We start from the raw sequence: 6937 nt of genomic DNA on the forward strand, positions 1-6937 counted from the left end.
CAAGGCTGTGTTTTGTGTAGGCTTACCTTGGTGTGAAGTTTTGATCATGTGTAAATCTCTGTTTTTGGTAGGTATTAACACATGTTAAAAAATTCAAAAGGCACTCGCACATCTGAGCAATCTAATTTGCAGGTGCATGGTAACAGTTGAACAAGATGAAGGAAAAAGGAAACCGCACACTGCTCTTGGTAGTATCACTGATATTTAATAAGCTTACGTATCAGCCTCACGGTCTTCGTCAGAGCTTTTGTCATTTAAAAAAAAATGTGCACCCTTATGTATACCTAGCCCCTCCCACATCCGTTCTACACATCGAATGGGGTTAAAGGGAAAGATAAATAAGTGCTACCAAATACACTGCTCAAAAAAAATAAAGGGAACACTTGAACAACACAATGTAACTCCAAGTCAATCACACGTCTGTGAAATCAAACTGTCCACTTAGGAAGCAACACCAATTGACAATAAATTTCACATGCTGTTGTGCAAATGGAATAGACAACAGGTGGAAATTATAAACAATTAGCAAGACACCCCCAATAAAGGAGTGGTTCTGCAGGTGGTGACCACAGACCACTTCTCACATCCTATGCTTCCTGGCTGATGTTTTGGTCACTTTTGAATGCTGGCGGTGCTTTCACTCTAGTGGTAGCATGAGACGGAGTCTACAACCCACACAAGTGGCTCAGGTAGTGCAGCTCATCCAGGATGGATAATCAATGCGAGCTGTGGCAAGAAGGTTTGCTGTGTCTGTCAGCGTAGTGTCCAGAGCATGGAGGCGCTACCAGGAGACAGGCCAGTACATCAGGAGACGTGGAGGAGGCCGTGGGAGGGCAACAACCCAGCAGCAGGACCGCTACCTCCGCCTTTGTGCAAGGAGGAGCAGGGGGAGCACTGCCAGAGCCCTGCAAAATGACCTCCAGCAGGCCACAAATGTGCATGTGTCTGCTCAAACGGTCAGAAACAGACTCCATGAGGGTGGTATGAGGGCCCGACGTCCACAGGTGGGGGTTGTGCTTACAGCCCAAGACAGTGCAGGACGTTTGGCATTTGCCAGAAAACACCAAGATTGGCAAATTCGCCAAATTCGCCACTGCGCCCTGTGCTCTTCACAGATGAAAGCAGGTTCACACTGAGCACATGTGACAGACGTGACAGTCTGGAGACGCCATGGAGAACGTTCTGCAGCCTGCAACATCCTCCAGCATGACCGGTTTGGCGGTGGGTCAGTCATGGTGTGGGGTGGCATTTCTTTGGGGGGCCGCACAGCCCTCCATGTGCTCGCCAGAGGTAGCCTGACTGCCATTAGGTACTGAGATGAGATCCTCAGACCCCTTGTGAGACCATATGCTGGTGCAGTTGGCCCTGGATTCCTCCTAATGCAAGACAATGCTAGACCTCATGTGGCTGGAGTGTGTCAGCAGTTCCTGCAAGAGGAAGGCATTGATGCTATGGACTGCCCCGCCCGTTCCCCAGACCTGAATCCAATTGAGCACATCTGGGACATCATGTCTCGCTCCATCCACCAACGCCATGTTGCACCACAGACTGTCCAGGAGTTGGCGGATGCTTTAGTCCAGGTCTGGGAGGAGATCCCTCAGGAGACCATCCGCCACCTCATCAGGAGCATGCCCAGGCATAGTAGGGAGGTCATACAGGCACGTGGAGGCCACACACACTACTGAGCCTCATTTTGACTTGTTTTAAGGACATTACATCAAAGTTGGATCAGACTGTAGTGTGGTTTTCCACTTTAATTTTGAGTGTGACTCCAAATCCAGACCTCCATGGGTTGATAAATTTGATTTCCATTGATAATTTTTGTGTGATTTTGTTGTCAGCACATTCAACGATGTAAAGAAAAAAGTATTTAATAAGAAAATTTCATTCATTCAGACCTAGGATGTGTTATTTTAGTGTTCCCTTTATTTTTTTGAGCAGTGTATATCAATATGCATTTCATAAATATGACAAAAGTGTATCAATAAGACGTATGAAACACGTCTGTAAAATCACAATGAGGACATAGCAAGTTTTCATTAGTCATTGGGCACATCGTACCAAAAACAGAGAAATCTTAAATAGATTTTTTTGATTTAGTGGGTCCCTTTTGTCTCATGAATGCATTGTTTTCAAGTTTTATTAATCCAATATTTAGCCTAATTGTTGCTTTTACAAAGTACTATACTGCCCTACCAAACAAAAAGGCAGTAATTGGTAATTTGGTCGAAAATTAGTCAATGTAATTTTTGTTCCATTAAATACATGCTTAATCATGTGGACTAGTATCCTGCCTCTATTGTAATGTGTTTTGGAGAAAATGGGGGTCATGTTAGCAGTAACTGCAACATGATTACTGTTTAACCAATTTTTCTCAGTTCCACGTTAAGAGCAGTTACTGCCTTTTTGCTTGGTAGAGAAGTATAATGGGCATGGTTATAGTCTGTGAGATTTTAACATAAACGTTGTGTGCTAAATGCCTGTACTCTACATTGCTGACAGAATTCCTGATTATTACTGCAAATACGTAAATATGTTAACTACATGGCGGTGTGCTCAATAGGGCCCTGAAAGGGTTAACAGGTTTAAACGTTAAAGGTCAATGGGTGTCTTCTTGATGTTGTTTTGAATTCTGTTTTAAACATTCTACAAGATGTTTACTGTGATGTCAGAAATGGAAGTGTTCCGACTGAGGGTTCCAAGTGTTTCTGAAGAGTTTCGAAGTTTGACACATTTCACTTTTGTCTTCGGCTAACAAGCTACTCAACTTTCAAGCTCTTTGCTTTATACCTCTATAATTTTCATAATTTTAAATTAATAATGTAGTAAGTGATTTATTTTAGTTGTTTGATGTATTCTCTTGTTAGTAAAGGCTACTTATCATTTTAGGCACTGACTGAAATCTCAGATGGAAAATAAGGTATTATTTCACTTTAGTGGAAATTTTGAAGCCAGTCTTGGTCCAAATCACACAAAAAATACAGAAAACTTCTTAAAAACTGAAACCTTCTACAAGTCAATAAATGTCTATTTGTCAGAATTTGAAAAATGAAAGATATTATATACTCTATTAATTCTTCCCTGTTTTGTAGGAGATCTACAGGCATGAAATCAAGTTTTCTGAAGCCTTACCCCAGGTACACCCAACCAGATTGGTCCTTCAACAGCAATCTGGTCACCAATAGGTCTGAGCTGCAGAGGGCCTTAACCTATCAGATCAACCAGGATCTTCACTGCGCACGTGGAGATGCTACCACTCAGGTAACACATTGTGGCACGTTGTGACCCCCAGCTATTTTAGAGGAACCCTACTGCTCTCTTTTCAGTGTATTGGAATAAATCCTTGCACACCTCACAATCTGGGGGTGAAATCTCAGGTCTGAGGGTTGTGCTGACAAAACATCAGATCCAGGAATGCAATGTCCACTCCTTCCCCTGGCTTAGATCCGCTGGAGCACGAAGAACCACCTGACCTACCGCGTAGAGGAGCTAGGGCACTGGCAGAGACAATCAGCTGGTAGCATTGCAAGAGTAGACCAGGAGATGGCTGGTGAAGGAAGGTAGTGGATTCAGGGTGTATGCAGGGCTAGTTGGGACACTCTGCACTGCCCTTGATACCTTTAGAACAGACAAGGAGACACTGTCTGTGTTTACACAGGCAGCCCAATTCTGATATTTTTTTCCACAATTTTTTTATTTTTATTTGACCTTTTATTTAACTAGGCAAGTCAGTTAAGAACAAATTCTTATTTTCAATGACGGCCTAGGAACAGTGGGTTAACTGCCTGTTCAGGGGCAGAACGACAGATTTGTACCTTGTCAGCTCAGGGATTTGAACTTGCAACCTTCCGGTAACTAGTCCAACGCTCTAACCACTAGGCTACCCTGCCGCCCCACTAGGCTACCCTGCCACCCCACTAGGCTACCCTGCCGCCCCACTAGGCTACCCTGCCTGTCTAATTGGTCTTTTGACCAATAACATCAGATCGTTTCACATCAGATCTTTTTCAGAGCTGATCTGATTGGTCAAAAGACCAATTAGAGAAAGAAATAGCAGAATTGGTCTGCTTGTCTAAACACAGGCATAGAGATGCAACCAACATCTGATGATGTTAAGATTTCGAAGTGTTGTGTAGAACCAGGTGATTGGTGATCATGTAGAATAGGGAATCTGGTCCACAGATACTACATTCCCATGACTCGGGACATTCTAAATGTTGCTGCTCACCCTCCATGACTGTAAATGACCCTCTCTTGTCATGTGTGGGATTTAAACTGATTTCATGGTTGTTGGATGTTTCCAGGTGAAGGCGATCGCCGAGCGCTGTCTGCAGGAGAAGGTCCTGTACAGGCAGGTGCTGAGGGAGTGTGCGGTGTTCAGATTTCAATGTGTTGTGTAGAACCAGGTGATTGGTGATCATCTAGAATAGGGAATCTGGTCCACAGATGATGAAGTGGATGCTGAGCTGAAGCTGGAGGTGGAGCTGGCTGAGGATATAATCCACCTGATTCAGCAGAAGATCCACCTGGTCCTGGACAACCTCTGGTCAGAGACTGGCCCCCTATTCCCTATTTAGTACACTACTTTTGACCAGGGCCCATAGGCTGCTGTTGTGATGAGTCTTGGATAGTAAAACGCACCAAGGCTTGTCTCGTTTTTTTGCAAGTATTCCAATGACATGAATTAATTATTTGCCGATTGTAAAGTCTTTATCTCAACTGTTTCAAATCGGTTCCATAGGCATATCTAGATTGCTATCTATTGCTGTGTTTACACAGACAGCCCAACTATGATATTTTTTCAAATTATTGGCTGCCTGTGTAAATGCAGCCATTGTGTCTGCAAATTGTTCACCTGATCTGACTGTATTTGAATGCATTATGTCCTCACTCTACCTGTAGCTCCCTGAAGGACGTGCTCACCCAAATGATGTCCCACCACATGGACAAGGGACAAGCTGTGAAGCTCAACGAACACTGTCTGACCTTTGACCTCCAGTCGCCCAACCTGGGCTACAAGTACCAGCCTTGCCACATCGTCAAGGGGTGAGTTAATCAATCAATAGATCAATCAATCAATGAGCATGAACATCTGTCCCTCGGGTCATATTGTCCTACCTAAAACCTTTTAGTCTAGTTGGAGGTGAAACGAAAAGCCGGAAAGTATCACTACTTTAGCGATTTATATGATAAACCCTCTCTCCATCCTCTTTCCCAGAACGCTGACCTATGATCAGTGGTTGCTTACTGCAAAAGACTGAAGCAGACAGCAGAGAAACTGGTCCTGGACTGCTCTTACTTCCGTGGGAATCTCCAAGGTATAGTACAGGCTGGAACATAGTTTTGCATGCTCCTCCTTATGTTGACTGTATGTACATGAACTGCATTCAACGCTATATCAGTGTCTTATTTGGCAAGAGATTGACAGAAAGACTGGTACAGACTCTGTTTATGTTTGGCAAACATATGTCTGTGTCATTCCTGTATGTCTGACTCGCTGTGTGTATCACTGTTGGTGTAGCTGATGAAGGCTCTGGAGACCCAGCGCTGTGCCACTGTCTTCGGCCTGAGGAAGAGGCTGAATGAGCTGAGCGCCACCAGGGATGCCCGAGAGTGGGAGAAACAGAAGGTTAGTGTTCAGCTGTCCTGGTCCTAGCCATGTTGCTCACTCATCTGCCATCCAGTTGCGACCTGCCTTGTGATCTCTTGGCATTTCTGACAATATTCACACTGTTGTGAAACGTTGTGTAAGCCTAACAGAGACCTAAAGAGTTCTACATAAGAATTATGCAAAACACACTGTAGAAAATGATAGTCATAGTTTATCAATGTAAACAATTCACAATTGCCATTGTGCTTGGTGAATAGTGATACTAATGAGATAAATTGACTGACCTGTAACTGACCTTTTAACCTGTCCCCAGGTGAAGGAGACAGTGGTGGTCCTGGTCAAGGATATGCAGAAGGTGGAGAGACAGATCATGAGCTCTGGCTCTGAGCAGCAGCTGGCCCACACCTGGCTGGACGTCCTGGCCCAGAGGGCCAACTACGAGCTCTGCATGGACCAGGTCTGTCTGTCTGTCTGTCTATCTATGCGTCTGTCTGTCACCTGCCTTCTCTCATCCTATAACAGTTTCATGTTAACAATACAATGTTAATTGTTTGTTGTCAGTATGTATGTGTGGCTGCCCTAACCCAGTGCTACCCCTCCAGCCCCACATTACTCTTCTGCAGGAGACCAAGAACCTGAGGAAGAACACTTTTGGCCTGCAGAAGAAACTCCTCCTCTCTCAGTGAGTTATCCCTCACAGTAGTGAAGATGACAAATGAATCTGCGAAAACATACCTTCTCCGGATGTAACAGTGTGAACATATGACACCTAACTGTTCTATGACAGCAACACCACACACACCTCAATATTGCCTCCTTGTGGTTATGGGTATGAAAGACATTATCCTTTTTTGTCTTGGAAAAAAGTTATCTTGACTATATCAACAACATAACATATTTAAATGCTTGATAACTGGGTATTGTCTATCTGTAACCCGATATACAGGAAGACCCTGGAGACCGTGCATATGAACCTGTTCACCCTGGGGGACAGCCTGGAGGCTAAGAGCTCCGCATATTCACCGCCAACACTTCAGCACAGGAGCCCCTGGCCCTGCTCTCTCCTCTCAGCTCCTTTGGGAATTAGAATGTTGCCACCTGTCTCTCTGGGCATGGCTGAAGTCGCTGATGCAAGCTATATTATATCTATGTTGTGTGTTACACCAATAACAGAGCATATATTACACATTTTTATTTTGTAAACACATTTTTTCTTGTGTTTATGCTTTCAATTTCAAGTCAAGAGATTGGGTTGGAGCCAAAACCTGCTTGCACAGGGGCCACTACAAGCCTAAAACCATTTGGAATTGGACTTATTTGGTGGAC

This window comes from Oncorhynchus tshawytscha, linkage group LG31 (assembly GCF_018296145.1).
Source record: "Oncorhynchus tshawytscha isolate Ot180627B linkage group LG31, Otsh_v2.0, whole genome shotgun sequence".
NCBI classification, from domain to species: domain Eukaryota; kingdom Metazoa; phylum Chordata; class Actinopteri; order Salmoniformes; family Salmonidae; genus Oncorhynchus; species Oncorhynchus tshawytscha.